Here is a 17,324-nt window from a genome sequence, read left to right as displayed (position 1 = left end):
CATTTTGGAAAACAGTTTGGAGGCTTCTTAAAAAACTAAACATAGATCTGTAGTATAATCCAGCAGGCCCCCTCCTAGGGATATACCCAAAGGAATGGGAATCAGATTACTCCAGAGGCACCTATACACCCATGTTTATTGCAGCGCTATTCACATTAGCCAAGTTATGGAAACAACCCAGATGCCTCACTACTGATGAATGAATTTAGAAAATGTGGTATTTATGCACAATGGAATTTTATTCAGCCATGAGAAAGAATGAAATCTTATCATTCCCAAGTAAATGGATGGAACTGGAGAACATATCTGAGCGAGGTTAACCAGGTTCATAGACCAAAAACCGTATGTTCTCCCTCATATGTGGACTTTGGATCTAGGAAAAATGCAGTAGTGTTATTGGACTTGGGTCACACATTAAGTGGAGAGTGCATATGGGAGGAATGGGGATAGGCAGGAAACCCAAAGCTTGAAAGTGTTTGATGTCCCCACTGCAGAGGAGCTAATACATTAACCTGACAGAGGTCACAATGGGAAGGTGACTGAGAAGTAATGAAGAGGTCTGGTAGAGATGAATCAGTTTGGGTTGTAATACACTTGTGCATGGAAACAATGCTAGGAATCTCTCTGTATACTATCCTTATCTCAACTAGCAAAAATGCTTTGTCTTTCTTATTATTGCTTACGTCTTCTCTTCAACAAAATTGGAGAAAAGGGCAGAATAGATTCTGCTTGAAAGTGAGAGGGGTGTGTGGAAGAGGGAGGGTGCAGGGACAGGGGGAGAAATGGCCCAAACAATGTATGCCCATATGAATAAATGAATAAAGAAAAAAATAAAATGGTTAAGATGATAAATTTAGTAAAACTAATTGTTTTGGCTGCAAATACAGATAGTTTTATTTCTTCCTCTACCCCTATTCCCCAAAAAACCCCAACCTTGCCTCCACAAAGCACTAATCTCGAGCATTAACTAGCTGTTTGATCTCTCTGAGCCTTAGTTTCCTTATCTGTCAAATGAGGATAATGATAGCACTCTGTGGGGCTGGTATACAGTAAGTGCTATCTAAGCATAATTTCTTTTTTTTGCCACATCTGGGAAGCTAAGAGGTCCTGTCTATCTTCCTTCAACTTGCCTTTACATCTCTTTTGTCACTATCTCAGGCCTTCATCACTCCATCCACCTATCCACCCACAATCCATCCTTCTGTCAATCAATCCATCCACTCACAAGTTCACCCATAATCTATCCACCCATCCAGCCACCCATAATCTATCCATACATACCCGCTTCCTTTGTAGCACGTGCCATGAAAACCACCCCCGGGTGCAAGACTGTCTTCCAGGATCCTGACAATGTGCTCATAGCCAGTTCACCCCATAGCCAAGCTGCAGAATTCTGTCTGTGAAGACTTGGGGTTGGGGTGATAATCAGGCAGACTGGGTTCATGGTGGATGAGCCCAGAACTCCCAACCATCACTCCCTTTTTTTGTGGGCCTTGGGTGCTGAGTCTGCTTGCCTCAACAGAGGCCTGGCTTTGCCCCGGCTGGGTCTTGGGACCATGGACTGAGACATGGGGGCCAGGGTTGGACTTGTCTTGGCTCCCCCATGATAGCTCCACATCAGCATCCAGATTGCAGGTTACTTCTGCTTTTATACAAAGTGATCCTTAAGGGAGATGGGTTTCTGATTGAAATCCAGTCAATTGGTGCTGAGGCTTGAGGGCATAGTGTGACACCTGTGCATTCCACCTGCCACCTGGTGCCCCGTACTCCTCCTCAGAAGCTCCACTTCATGTAGTATGACACATACTACCTCTTGCTGACCTGCTGCCTAGGAAAGTTCATCCTTTCCTGGAACCAAAGTCAAGTCCGATATGTTATCTTTCATTAACTTAGTTTTTATTGAGACAAGTATATAGAAATGAATTCTGGGTCTTGTGGGTATTTGTGAGCAGCTATCTTGCCCATACCCCACTGTCTCATCAACATTGTGGCTTTTCTCAGTGTCATCACACTATGGCTTCTGAGGTCCCTCACCTTCTGTCCCTCTGGTAAGAACTGATTGAGCCTCTGCTCTTCTTGGGACTCCCAAGGTGGGACATAAATAAATAACAACAAAAAAATAACCCAGGCCCTTGGGACTGCTGAGTTTCCAACCTGGAAACCTTTCAAGGTGAATAGGTTGGGAATCTTTCAGTTCTCTCGGAAATTGCCAACCTGCCCTTCCTTAGGATGTAGCATTGCTGGGGCTCAATGGCTCTGATGTCTCCTTCCTCCACAGAGAGCAGGCAGAGAGACATGGGAGAGGATGCACTCCAGTTCTTCAGGACCCCAGTCCTGCCATGTTAGTGGTGGGCACCCACAGGCTGTGGCACCACAGATCCAGGGGATCCCTTTGCCTCAATGTCTTTAGTCTGTAGCACAACCATTCTTTCTCCTGACTCCCAGAAGCCATTCTTGGAGGGGTATGGGGAAGCTGGGCCATTCTGCCAAAGTGGGACTGACACATCTAGTCCTCCTCCCAGTCCCAGCTCTTAATTTATTAATAACTTGGGAACTGACTTTGAAATTATCGAAGGCCATGTTGTTTCTTTCCTTGACATCTCTTATGGTCCCCAAGGGGAGGTGAGCTGAGAGCACCAGATACACAAGTATGCTTTGAAAACCCTGTGGACTTTCAGTTCCAGCAAGGGAAAGAAAATTAGCTGTAGTAAGCCACTGTTGCATCAACCAGAAATCCTCTAACACAGACCCTCCGAGGCACTCCCGGCACCTTCTGTCTGCTGTCCTCCTTTCCAGTTCATCTGTGGAGACCTCTATCTCAGATCCCCCTGCAGGACAGTGGCCCCCTCCCCACCTAGTACTGTGACATCTCTCAGTGGGATTATCAGTACTCTGGGGCCTGTGAGGAGGAGGTGGAGGAGGGGGTCAGGCACACAAAGAAGCCCTCCCTGTCCCTCTCTCTGAGCCATTAGCTTAAATGGTGGTAGGAGAGGAAGATGGGAGTTGATTTTCCTTTTCCTGGAATTACTGGAAGAGAGAAAGTTATTTGCAAGTTTCTGAGAGGTTAGAAGGATTCAATGCCCCGCCCCCCAAACAGAAGGATCAGAGGGAATCTGGCCTTTCCTTTTTCCTCTCCTGAGGAGAACCAGGAACTAAAACTTTTCAAGTGACTACCCCACAGCAGCTGCTACACTTAGGCAGAAAATAGCCCTTGGCATGACGCATGACTGAGACTCTGGAAGAGGTTGGTTCTCACCCCTTAACTGGCTAATGTGTTGACTCATGGGCATCCTTTCCAGTATCTAGTGGGAAGAATATAACTCAGTGTCTTGGCAGATAGCACATTGGATTGGTAGGTTTCCTGATAACTTGCTGTGTGATCTCTGACAAGTCACATAACCTTTCAAGGTTTCCGGTATTGTCTGGTTTTTTTTTTTTTTTTGTGGTGCTAGGGCTTGAACTCAGGGCCTAAACCTCAAGCCACTCCACCAGCTGTTTTTTATGATGGGATTTTTGGAAATAGGATCTCATGAACTATTTGCCCAAGCTGACTTTGAACTGCAATCCCCCTGATCTCTGTCTCCTGAGTAGCTAGGATTACAAGTGTGAGCCACAAGCACCTGACTTCAAGGGTTTGTATGTAAAAGGAGAACAGAGGTGAGATGAGTGACCAGGAGTACTTGTGCTGGAACACAGTGTTTCACAACAGTGACTCTAACACCTTTCCCTTAGGTCCACCAGCCAAAGTGAGTAACGTCTTCTTCCAGCCTTGCTCACTCATAATGCTGTTACCAGGAAGTTTTCACAGCCAGAGGGATAGTTCTGATCTTTCCCTACTGATAATGGTATTTGTGATTTACACTCTTTTTAATAAAATGGATTGTCAGCATTATTGATGAATCTTTTTACTTTACTTGCCCTGAGATTTTCTTTCACCCCTTGGAGAGACACCAGGAAGGAAAGGTGAAAGGTGTAAGCTCAGAGTCCTGCTGTGTGTTCCTGGACATGTTTCTTCACTTCTCTGTGCCTCACAGTAAAGTGGGAAATCATTCATCATGAGGTGGTTGTGACCTGCAGGGCTTAGAGGTGTGCCTTGGACATGCTCAGCACAAGCACACTTTGTTTTTATGGAGTTAGGGCCTGAGTCTTTGCTAGACTGATTGATTAGAGACTTATGATTCCCAAAATCCTGAGGAGACTGTGAAAGGATGACTTGAAGGTTCACTTCCAACTAGAGGGTTGGGGGTAGGGTGTGTGCTTGTGTTTCTGGCTAGTATAACATTCTGGTTAGCTAAGAGTTGCCATCCCTTTAGTTTCTCTCTCCCTGTAGTTGGAAATGTATTTGAAGCGCACAGATGCTGGTGTTTTGGCCAGTGGAGCCATTTGTGTTCCTTCCTGAGAGAGAGGTCAGCCCGTGTGATGGCCGTCTCAGTTCTCAGAGTTCATCCTCACGTCTGGCCCATGCCCCATGCTCTGTGGATATAGATGTTCATTCATTTGACAAATGTTTGTGGGGATCCAGGAAAGTGCTATTCCATAGCACTGGGGACACAACCATGAACAGGACTGTCAGGGTCCCCACTGCCCTTGTGGAACCCCCAGGAGGTAAGGGGAGACAGAGCAGACAGTCAAAATTAGATTATGTTTGAGGGAAATAAACCAGGCTGTGATAGGAAGTGACTTGGGGGTGAGGTTCTTCCTCTGGAGTCTTTGGGAGAGGATGGATGGATTCTGTAACAGAGGTGGCCACAGCATTCTCAGTAATAGAAATACCACCACTGCCACACATAACAGCAGCTACCACAGAACATTTGGTATGCCACCTTCTTCTGAACAGCTGCAAAGAATTGAATCCCCACTACTGCTCCGAGATAAGGGTAACATCACCCCACTTTACAGGTGAAGAAACTGGGGCACAGACAAGCTAAGTAACATCTCACAGCTACACAGCTAATAAAGAAAGACACCAGGCTCTGAGGCTCCTAGAGGATTTGTGAGATGCGATGTGTTATTTTTGGGGGCCATGGAGAAGTATTTGAAATATCACTTGAATAGTTACACTCCATTAAGTATTCTTCATTCAGTTTGAACCATTTCAAAATGCATGTGGTAATTTGTGTGTTTTATTTCATTTTAGTGAAGAGGGCTGCCTTTGAGAGTTGGGAAGCTGGGGATTCAGGGAGGTTTGGAGAAGATATAGAAATGGTGAAGTCATGGAATTGTACAACTGCAAAGGCTGTGGAGTCCATGGGCCTGGGTCACCTAACATGTGGACTGAGAAGCTGCATGCCACACTCACTCTGGTTCCCTCCTGTGCATTTTGAAATGTGTGTCAGACTCTATCAAGAGTAACCAAACACAGTACTCAAACACAGCACGGGCCTATATTTACAACTTTGGAGGCAATGAATGTGTCCATGTATTTATGTTTGTTAAGATGGTGTACACCAAGCCAGGGCTTTCTGTAAACAAATTAAAAAGTAATAAAGTAGACCCATCTGCATACTAGAGCAATGTGCTTCCATTTTAATGGAGCTTGGTATAGCAGAGCCATTTTGATGGCTTATTGTGCCTTTCTTTCCTCCAGTTTGCATGGGCACCTGCTCCCAGCAGAAAGGCAGGTGAAGACCTGGTTCTGGCCTGAGGCCATATGCTAGGGACATCCCATACATGGAAGCAATATTTAAATATCCAATATTGGCTAGTTGATCTACACCAGCCAAATGAGCAGTAACCACGGAAATGATATTAAATCAGTGTTGACCATGTGCTGAGAATCTCCCATGTGTTCCTCCAAATCCTCTTTCCACCTCCTCTGCTTTGTGCTGTTCCCTGGGAAGCTGACCTCTATGGACTGCATGCCCAGGCTCTGGGTGGCTTTGCCCAAAGCCAGGTATCAGTAGGAGGAGGGAAGAAAGGAGGTGAGGGAGGTTAGTAGGGTTGTCCTCTATAGTCACACTGTCAGGGCCCTTCTACACATGGCTCTGTGTCTGGGCTCCTGTGACTGCTCCTTCTGGCCACCCTGGGGTTTGAAACCCCACTCTCTACAAACACCCTTGGGTGAACTCTCCAGGGTGGTGTGAATGATCCCTCTACTTCCTGCCAGGACCTGGATCAGCACAGACTAGGCGCTAAGCCCTTTTAGGCAGGCTCTTCTTCAAAACAACCATGAGAGAGGGGATGTTAGGAGGCCCCTTTACACAAGAGAAAAGAGAGTTTCAGTGTGCCCAAGGCCCAGAAAGGGACCGAAATTGAACCCAGCCTGTCAGCCAGTGGAGATAAGCTTAGTCATGGCCTCATGTGCTGAAAAGGAAGAAGGACACAGCCCACTTACTGTCAGGCACCTCCAGGAAGGTGACACCCCCAGCTATCAGGGATTCACCCATAATGAACATTTATAGAGCCTCCACTAGGACCCAAGCCCCGTGTGGGCAGTGGGATTCAGAGGGAAAAGGTTGCTGCCCCTTTCTCGGGATCCTTGGTGGTCAATCTTGGCTATGGGTTAGCATCATAGGGTGGAGGTATGGAGTAGAAGAATCATTATTCTCTTGCCCCAGATGCTTGCATTAGGACCTCTGAGGGTGGAGCCCAGGCATCTCTGCTTTAGAAGCCATCCTTGGAGAGTGCAATGGGTATGAAGGCTGGAGTTGAGGCCCATGTTGGAAGTCAGCAGAGGGTCACAGAAGACTGAAAAAATGTAGCTGGGCTGGCTGGGGAGGATTTAAAAATATGGAAACCAGAAGAAGTGAAGGCTCTGGGGAATAACTGGCCCTGTGTGTTTGTGATTATTCTTTCAACAAACCTGAGTGGAGCAACTCCTCCAGCTCAACTAGTCTATTCAGCCTGAGTGTGGAGATGCCTTTATTGGCTCCTCTCTCAGGACCAACAAGAAGCTGGGCATCGAGAGACCAGCCACACACTTTCTGGCCTGCCTGGCCGGGCCTATGAGTGCAAAAGCTGCTGACTAGAGCTGGAGATAGGACCAGGGAAGAGGGTGTGTCTTTGATATGACCTCCATCATCCATAACCCCAACGGGGACTCCACTGCCCCCAACAGGAAAGTCCCTCTCCTTCCAGGGCTTTAATGCTGTACTTTTTAGCCCTCCCATCCAGCAGGATGAAAAGAATATTGAGGTAATTGGGTATCTACCATTCCTTCCGTTCAGCATCCACAAGGTGAAAGTGCTGCCCCAGATGATTAGTGAGTGACAGCAAGACACCCAGCCTGTCCAGAGGACCCCAGTCTGAAGGAGACATGGCCCTGTCCACAGGAAGCTCCAGTCTGAGGGAGATGTAGTCCTGTTCTATATTCCAGTGACCACTGGAGTCCCATGCCCTCCCATCCATGGTGTTGGGAGGCCCTAAATGAATGGTTGGGGTTAATCCCATTAGAGAGGAGAATCCTGACGGCAGGTGATATCTCTCCATACATGGAGCAGAAAAGCAAACTGGAAAATGAAGGCAGGAAAGGCAGGGGCAGAAAGAGCAGCTCAGGCCAAATTTCTAGTCAGAACCCACCTTCCCAGGGTTCTGCTGCTGTTGTTGACAGCTTTTCTCTTCCCCAAGACTCACATGGCCCTTCTCCCAGTGCCTTGACCTGTTCCATGCCAGGTCCCCCTGCACAGCCTCCAGTGTCACCTTAAAGTCAGTCTCATTCCCTTTCTCTGGAGCTGTCCTCTGGTGCCTACGAAAAGGCAGGTGGATCATCAGCTCAAAACAATAGCCAACTGGGGCTCCAGTGGCTCATGCCTATAATCCCAGCTACTCAGGAGGCAGAGATGAGGAGGATCATGGTTCAAGGCCAGCTGGGACAAATAATAACTACAAAAAAGGTGATGGCGGAGTGGCTCAAGTGGTAGAGCACCTGTTGAATAAGCATGAGGTCTGAGTTCAAATCATGGTATTGACAAACACCAAACAAAAACAATAACCAAGCATTTCCCATGGAATTGTTTAAAATTGTTACCTGTGTGATTATTCCTTTCTTATTAGTGCTGGGAGGCAGCTTCTGTTACCATCCCCATTTTGTAGATGAAGAAATAGAGCATGGAGAGGCTGAAAGACTTACCAGGCACTGCAGAGCAGGGAAACGCTGTCCCCTTCTGGATGGGAAGGTGAGTCATGTGGCTTCAACGTGGCACAAGGTTGGGGGGGAGCACTCGTATGAGAGGGGAAAGGCATGGCTGAGACTACAGAAGGCTAAACCACACCCCGCAGGCCCCATCTGGATGCTAGGACCTGTGCATTAGTGCATTTAATCCTTAGAATAGCCCTGCATGTTGGGACAGATTTTTGGGGGGTGCTGGAACCCAAGGTCTCATGCATGCTAGGTGAGCACTCTACCACTGAGCCATACCCCAGCCCAGGAGAGTTTTATCTTGGTTTGCTACAGGCTCAGAGTGGCCAAGTCATCTGCCCAGTGTCACGCAGCCCCTCCTAACTTCAGAGCTGTGCCCTTGGGCACTGGCACTCACTGGCCCTACATCTTGCGGCCTTTCTCAGCTGGGCTCTTTCTCAGTTTATTTCTTGGAGCTTCCAGCCTTCAGTAGAACAGCTCTCAGGTTAGGATCCTGACCTTTTTATGCTCAGCTCTGTCCAAACTCTGCCCCTTGCTCCCTTTGGGCTTAACTGTGACCTCCTTAGATTCCCTCACCAAGTCTGCACCTGCCTGATAGGTCTGACAGTTGGTTCAGAGCTTAGAACCTGGAGTCAAAGTTCAGTTCTGCTATGGAGTAGTAGGTTCCTTAGCCTCTCTGGGCCTCAGTTTCCACCCTTGCCCTTTTGGTGTGGGAGGGTCACGGAATTTTTCTAATGCTGCTCAGTGAGAACAGGTATGCCAGCCCTAAGAATTGCTGATTGCCTACCCTTCTCCACTGACCTCCCTCTGGTTGGGGAAACTGACAATCCCCTCTGCAGTGCTGGCCTGTGACGGGAACTTTCCATGGTCACCCCAGTCTCTCCTGTTCTCCTCCAGTAGCAAGTACGACAGCTTCTTCTCCCAAGTCTTCATAGGAGTGAGTGGGTGAGAGTGTGCATCAGTGTCTGTGTGTCTGCACCTCTTTGCATGGTCTCTCTGCAAGGGTCTCTATCCAACCCCTCTGCAGCAGTGTTTGGCACCAAGTGCTCAGTTGGCATGTCCTGTCTGGTTGGTGGCAGCTCCCTTCCCCAGCTCAGATGCACTGACTTCTGGGGACCTGCATCCTAAGGCCCTACAGATCCAACTTCTGTGTTCTGTGCCCTCTAGAGCCGAAGCTTCTGCTCCTTTTCTGTTCCTTGCCTGAGACCTGGAGTGCATCACTAACTATTTATTGCCCAAAAGGCTGGTAAGAGTGCTAGCTGAGGCAGCAGAACAGGGAATATCCTAGGTCACTGGGCTGAGGCCCCAGGGGCAGAGTGCACAAGTCCCAGAGTCGCCATGAGAGCTGCCTTCTAAGTGGTACAAGCTGTGTGACTTTGTAGCAAGTATTTGGTTTAAACCCTGAGATTCAGTGTCTCCATCTTTAACATCAGGACAGTAGAAGCCATGTCATGGGTTGTCATGAGGACATGAGAAGCCTAAAGCCTATGATCTAGAGTTAGGGTAATCAAATCACCAAATTATAATATAACATGGTAAGAACTGAACTGTCATTCCACTATTATATGGCTTTGACAGGGGGATCTTCTGTGGCACAAGCACTCATGGGATCCCCACACCAACCCCATGTGATGGTTTCTATTATTATCCACATTGTACAGAGGATGACACATGCACAGAAAGATGGAGTGATTCACCCAAGTTCATTAAGTGGCAGAGCTGGGATTTGAACCCAGGCAGTCAACACAAGCATGGGTGAGACAGAGGAAGATGAGACCCATTCTGCCTCGACAGGTGAAGATGGAGGAGATCAAGGTCTGGGAAGCTCCATCTGGGTTAGGGGGAATATGGATGGGGATCAAAGGCCCCATTGGTCTCCAGCCCTCTCTTCATCCCCTGAGACCCACTGAGGTGGCTCTGTCTCCCAGCTGGCCAGAGCATCCCACTTTGCCAGTGATAATAAACAGCCTCCTTATCACCTTCAAAGAGGTTGTTTTGTTTCTCCTTGGTTCTCCAAGGAAAACCAAGTACCAGTAAGCTCTGTATGGACATTGGCAGACACACTGAGCTGGTTAGGGATGCTCCTTTGCCTGGCATTTGCCCAGCAGCTAAGAGGATGCCTGGGCCCCACTCTCACTGCTCATTACAGGGCTGAGTGGCTTCTTTCTTTTTTAATAGTTCCACTCCAGGAGCCAAGTCCCCGATCTCTTTTCCAATCTTTGCTTACATCACGCTATTAATTCCACAGCCATATGGTGTGTAAAAGGTCTCCTTGTGCCTGGGAGCCCTGCCTGTGTATGACACAATCCTAGAAGGGGCTGACTTTGATGGGGGTGACTTGGGCAATGCTTCTGGAACAATCCACCCACTATGTGTAGGGCCCTGGGTTGCACAATGGGACTGGATTCTTCCATGAGAAACCCTAAGAGGCGCAGCATGGAGGCAAATCACCTGAACTCTGTGTTCCCCAGCTTTCTTGTCTATAAATTGTGGATAATAATAAGCCATGCCTCCAGGGTGGTGGTCAGGAATAAATGACTCCATCCAGGTAAGGCAATTTATAAATGGTGCCTCCATAAAGCAAGACCTACAGAGGGTTAGCTGTGTCCATGTTGGTGCTAAAGAAGATGGTGGATGAAATTCAGGGTCTGGAGTTACCTAGGTCACATGACTGGATCTCAATCTGGGCCTCTCTGGTTTCTAAACTCACCCCCCACCCACCTACGTATAGTCTGTTGGCATCCAATTTAAGCCCTTCATCCTACAGGGGAGGCAAAAATCAAGCCTAGAGAGGTGCGGTGACTTCTCCAAGAACACATAGCAGCAGTAGTGCAATGCCCTACCTGTTGGACAGATGGTGACAGCTTGGATTGGGGTCTTAGTGCAGTCATGACTCACAAGGTACTCCCCATCAGTGGCTCTTAGTTTACTCATTTGTAGAATGGGGGAAGGTATAGGTGGACTTTAAAGGCCCTCAGGCACCTCAGGTTTTGTATTTGTGGTAGAACCTAGATTTATTTACTCATTTGTTTATATATTTATGTATTTATGTATGTAGAGGTTGAACTCAAGGCAGGTTGAAGTTGCTAGGCAGGTGCTCTACTTGAGCCACATCCCCAGCCCTTTTTGATTTGGTATTTTTGAGATGGGGTCTCACATTGTTCCCTGGCCCTGCCTGGATGATGATCCTCCTATTTATGTTTCCCACATAGCTGGGATGACAGGCATGTGCCACCACACCCAGTATTGGTTGAGATAGGATCTCGATAACTTTTTTTCCCCAGGATGGGTTGGTTTCAAACTGTGATCTTCCTTATCTCCACCTCCTGAGTAGCTGGGATTACAGACATGAGCCACCTCATGCTCAGAAGAGACTGGATTTAAATCACAGAGTTGGTGAATAGTAGAAGGGACTACAAATCTCAGCCAATCAAATTGGTGGTCTCAAAGCAGCATTTGGCCCACAGACCTGTTCTGTTTGGTTTGCAGGGTGTTTTTGAGACAAGATCTCACTCTGTAGCCCTGGCTGACTTTTGATTTACCTGTAGTCCAGGCTGTAGCCCTCAATCTCCAGATATTCCTATGTCAGCCTCCAAAGTGCTAGGATTACAGAGTGGCTTGAGTGTTTTATTATCATTTGCATCTGCATGGATTGCTGTCTCCAGCTGCTTGACTTCCTACCATCTGACCCAGGTCTCCTTATACATTTCTCTCCTTGATTCTCCCCCTTCCCATCTTCTCCCAACCCATCATCTTTCAGAAATTAATAACAATTGTTGTCCTTATGGTTGTTGTGGCAAACCCTCCTACAGACACACCTTGACTGCAGGTATCATTGTGAGCTCCATTTACAGATAAGGAACATGAGGCTAGAGGCCCAACCTCCTCAGCAGGACCAAGGCCCACAGATAAAGAGTAATTTGTCCAAATTGACAAAAGAGATTCTACTGATTCACTTACTGTATGCTCTTTGGGTAGAATTGTGTCATAGCCTAGTCGAGGTCAGGTCACCTGGAAGTCAATCCACCTGGCCACCAAGGGGCTAGGCCTAGCTCTATCCATCTCTGTCCAACCCAAGTCACCAGGGCAAGGCGTTAACTTGGAGAGCTCTTGCTGGAGCTGCCATTGGGGGAAGGGTAGGCTGGAGAAGAGGCACCACTTCCCCCTCTTTATTTCTACCAGACAACAGCCCCCTACTTCAGTCTCTCTGGAGGTCCTACATCCTGAGGGCTGCAGGGGATCAAAAACACAAATTAAAAGTGAGAACCCACAGCATTTTCTACACAATTCCTTCTGCATCTTGAGAAAGGAGGAGCATGTTCGTGGGAGCTTCTAAGTTCTTGAGAACAGAAAGGAGCCTCTTTCCTGGGTCCTCCTTTGTGTCTGACACCCTTGGTGCAAAGTGCTATTATTAGTATTGTCTTTACTGGCTGCCAAACAGCTTCTTCTTCAAAGAAGTAATTGAATGTGTAATTGTACAAACAAGAGAAGCATGTAACCACTTTTGCAGCCTCTGACACTACCTCACTTGCTCCTGTCATTTTTCCTGTTAGGAAGCATTAGGACTGTATCCCAATGGGCTCAATGGAAGGTCAGAGAGAGAACTCTGGGAAGTCCTCAGATGTTGGATGAAGTGCTTTGCTGATGGGTTTTGATGCTGCAAATTGGGGTCACTAGAGAGATGAAGTATTCAGGTGCCTGGGTTAGGCAGGTCACAAAGAGCCACCTGAGTTATGCCAGCCCCGAGCTGGACAGGGCTAGGCAGAGCCCCTTGGTGGCCAGGTGGAGAGCAGGGATTGAGGGCTTGAACCACTGGCCCCTCAGGTGATATGCCTTGGCCAGGCTGAGGCTTAATGTTACCTAAACAAAAGTGAACAGCAATTAGCAGAGTCAGACACTTGGGCAAGTTGAGTCCGTTGGTGGACAGGTGGAGAAAGGGATTAAGGGCCTGGCCCCCATCCCACTCATGACCTTGCCTTGGTTTTGGACACTCTGCTCCTCTGAGCTGTTTGAGCCTCCCTGCAAGCCTTCTGGGTGAATCATCTGTACTGGAGCCATAACTGAGCTTTGTTCTGAAGTTCCTCCCACACTTGGTTTGATTTACCAAGTGTTCAAGTCTCCCATCCATCTGCCTTCCTCCCTGGCTCCCAGGACCACCGTGCAGGTCTCATTGTACTGTGTGTGTGTGTGTGTGTGTGTGTGTGTGTGTGTGTGTGTGCAGTAGCAAGCAGTGAGGCTTTGGAGTGGGGCTGGGGTCTCAGTACTGCTCTTCTGTTACTTGCTTCCTGACCTTGGTCTGGAGTTGGCAGGTATAGGAATACAGGATATCCTTTATTTAATATGCTCAATTTTGGATATTTTCATACTTTAAGCAATCCCTTGCTCATCTTAAATTCAAATTTAGCTTCTCATTCTGTATTTTGTCTGGCAGCTCTACCTTGGATAAGTTCCTCAATTTCTGGCTTGCCAAGTCTATAAAATGGGGATATAGCAGTACTTGCTTCAGAGGTAGTTTTGAGGGCTGGAGGAGTTAAAACCATAGAACACTGAGAACAGGAGGATGAAATCCATCTCAATTAGTGTAGAAGATGTAGATATGCTATTTCTGGTATACCCTCTCTGTCCCCCTGGCTTTATCAGAGACAGCAAACCAACAGCATGGGGGATGGAAGGCAGACCTCAGGGGAAATTCATGTCAGGAAGGACCTACTGCATCCCTGCTGTGCAGGTGGCTCAAAGCTCTGCTATAGCTGGTGATACACAGGTTGGGGAGACGATGGTGGGCCTACATCTCACAGACAATGACAAGATCTTCAGCACACTGAAGATGAAAGAACTGTGACTATGCCAACTGTACAGACAAATTGAGCTAGCACCACTAGGTCAGCTAAAGAAGCCAGACAAAGAATACACAGTATGTGACTCTATTTATCCAAAGTTCAGAAACAGGCAAAAGAGAACCATATTGTGGAGGGAGCAGACAGGATCCCCTGGCACCTCAGGGCAGGAGGCAGGTGGACAAGGGGCCCACGGGCAGCTTCTTAAAAGCTCTGAACTTCTGTGACAATGCATACAATGCATACAATGCATACAATGCATACAATGGGTCTAAACAGTTTCAGTTTTGAATGGTTGCTGTGGTGAGTAAAATAAATTACATTTGATAAGAGGCCTTGCCCATAACAGATATCCAATGAATACTGTATTAGAGACAGAACTGGCCACGAATCTGCTAAAATTCAAAACCACTTTCAGCATCATGGAATTGAGGACTAAGAAGCAGCTGCCCAGACAGGAACCCCACTTTTCAGACCCTTTAGCATCTGAAGCGAGGCCACATTTCCAGTGGAAGGTGTTGTGTGTTTCTTCCAGGTAGAAATGATTCAAGAATTGGTGAGGGTGGTGAAGTGGCTCAAGTGGTAGAGTACCTGTCTAGCAATATGAGGCCCTGAGTTCAAACCCCAGTGCCACCAAAAAAAAAAAGTCAAAAATTGGTGTCTCTCTCTTCCAGCTGCATAAGGAAGACCAGAATTCTTAAACAGGGCAGAGCACAGAGGGAGGAGCTGGGCCCTAACCACTGCCTGGAAGGCCAATAGCAGTACTGGAGTTCTTTGGTGACTGAACAGGAATGGGGCTTTCCTGAGTTCAGCAGTTGAGATGTGGGGTTTGCCTATTATGGCAGCTACCATTGCCTCTTCCTTTATTCTTTTCCCTGGTCCCATCTCAAGCCCTGTCTGTCCCTTTTTGGACCTTACTTCAGCCAGATGCCTCCATTCAGCCCTTCTGGTCCAAGGCCTTCTCCCCATTTCAGGCCTAGTGTCCATGAGGATGGTCTGAATGCAGCCAACTGTGGTCAGACCAAGGGCAGACTGGGGCCTTCTTTCCACAGGCCAAGGGGTCCAAGTGCAGTCCCAGCCTCAGTGAGTTCTGACAGGATGGTCAGTTGGTACTGAGATCTTGCTTAGTCACCAGTTCTCTGGGGACTGAATTATGGGTACCCAAGCTACACTTTGTGGACTTCAGAAGCCTCTCTTCTCCCCAGTAGTGCCTAGGGAGAGGAGGTGACATGTATGAGAGCAGTCAGCCTTGGCCTGCAGATCCTCTGCTGCCCAGCTCTCTGCTCACAGGGCAGGCTCTGTCTATGGATCCGCTACTGCCTCCCGGGGTGTGAGTGGTGGACTCCTGAATCTCCACCCCCTCAGGTTCCCTCAGCCTCTGACTGGATTCCCCTGACCTCTCCCTGATATCTCAGGTCTGTCCCCTGTTACATACACCCAGGTCTTTCCAGGAGGATGCTGGTGCAGATACCCATGTCCCCCATCAGAACAGAAGCACAGTGAGTCATTTCCTGGCAAATTAGTGTTTTCTTTGCTCCATTTTGGTAGCATATGAAGTCTCTGGAGGGGGGCCAGTGGACAATTGGATAAAAATCTCTCCATACACATTCACTTTCCTGAGATTAGGTGATTTTCATGCTGATTTTCCCCAGAAAGTCTCTGCCCTGCATCACATGCATCTGACCACCTGTCTGCAGTTTGGTAGCATTTTCCTCCCCGAGTCCTCAGTGTGCCTCCTGCCCCTTGGCCCACCTTCTCCCCTACCTCAGAGCCCCTGACACCTACTACCAAAACATTACGTGTGCTTTCTGTTGATCTTGAGACAGCATTCACTGCTTTGAAATTTTTCTTAGATTAATTTCCTAGACTGTAGTTCCTGGTCTTTTCCCTATCAGCTGAGGGCAAAACTCCAACAATCCTCATCTGCCAGAAGTTAGAAAAATCCCCTCTGCCTCCAATCTGCTACCTGAGTACAGGTGAGTGATTTACCTGGGGGTTCTTGAATCACTACACAACCCCTGATCTCTGTCCAAGAAGCTGACAAAGGGAGTGGAATGTTTCAGGGTCATGTAATCTGAGGAGGCTTAAAGAGAGAGGGATAGTCAGTTTCATTGGAGAGGGTCCAGGCCAAAGTTTCACCAAAAGAAGTGAGACTGGGGCTGAGCCTTTCAGGATGTCCATGTAGGAGCCAGGCAGGTAGAAGAAAGCAGGCCCAGAGTGTACAAAAGCCTGGAGTCTGTGGCTGAGGAATGGCAGTAGCAGAAGAGACAGGGATTATGTTAGTCATCTTCTCATTGCTGTAACAAGTACCTGAGACAAACTATCATATAAAGAGGAAAGGTTCATTTTGACTTTTGGTCTCAGCCTATGGTCATTTGGCACTGTTGTTTTTGACCTGTGGCTGCACAGTGCAACATGGTGGGAGCACATGGTGGAGGAGGCCTGTGTACCTCACATCAGCCAGGAAGCAAAAAGAAAGGAGATAAAATGGACAGGGTCCCAATATATCCTTCCATGACACATCCCAATGACCTAACTCCCTTCCACTAGGCTCAACCTCCCTCTAGTGCTACAGTCTAGCAAATAAGTTTGGCAACATGGGCCTTTGGTGGAACTTTCTAGATCAAAACTGTAACAAGGAGAGACCAGGAGGCAGTTGGGGAGGCCTTGCCACCCTTGGAAAGGAATCTGGGACTTATTCTGGCTATGCATGGAGGCAGGAAGGTGATAGGAGCCAAGGACTGACTTTTGGCTTCCCCTGCCCCACCGTCCTCTTCTGTGCCAACCTGAGCTAGGAGAGCCCCACTTAGTGCCTAACAAGCTGTGGATGCTTAGCACAAGAGTGGACATAACTCCTTCATCTCTCTCCATGTCTTAGAATCATACTTGCAGTCCATTCAGCTTTGCTCCTTGGCTCCCACCCATCTCGACAGTCCCTGTGCACACCCTGATCCAGCACTGGGCATCCCATCCCTCCTTGGGTCTTGGAGTAGTGCCCTAAGTATGCATTTGCTTGAGTCTTTCCCTACACCTGGGCCCCTTCCTCACTCCCACTCTGCCACACCCACTTTTCCTGCCATTGGTTCCTGCTCATCAGGAACCACAGTATAGAGAGTCTTTCCCAAGCACAGAACCTTAAAAAGCCCCCACACTACTGTCAAGCATGGATTCCCTTCCTTTGCACCATGAGTCCCATTTGTGTTGACATATTTGGGTTGTATGTGGTCTTTTTGTTCTATTAGCCTAAAGCCTATGTGAGGTCCTCAGATTTTGTATTCCAGATGTCTCTAGGCTTAGCATGGGGAGAGTAACATGACAGTGTGTTGAAGGAAGAATGAAATCCAAATCTTTGCACAGACCTAGGACTTCCTGAAGACAGGAATCTGTCTCTATTTCCAGCCTGGTACCCC

Source organism: Castor canadensis, chromosome 2, assembly GCF_047511655.1.
Source record: "Castor canadensis chromosome 2, mCasCan1.hap1v2, whole genome shotgun sequence".
Lineage (NCBI taxonomy): Eukaryota > Metazoa > Chordata > Mammalia > Rodentia > Castoridae > Castor > Castor canadensis.
Note: the sequence above shows the minus strand (reverse complement) of the source record.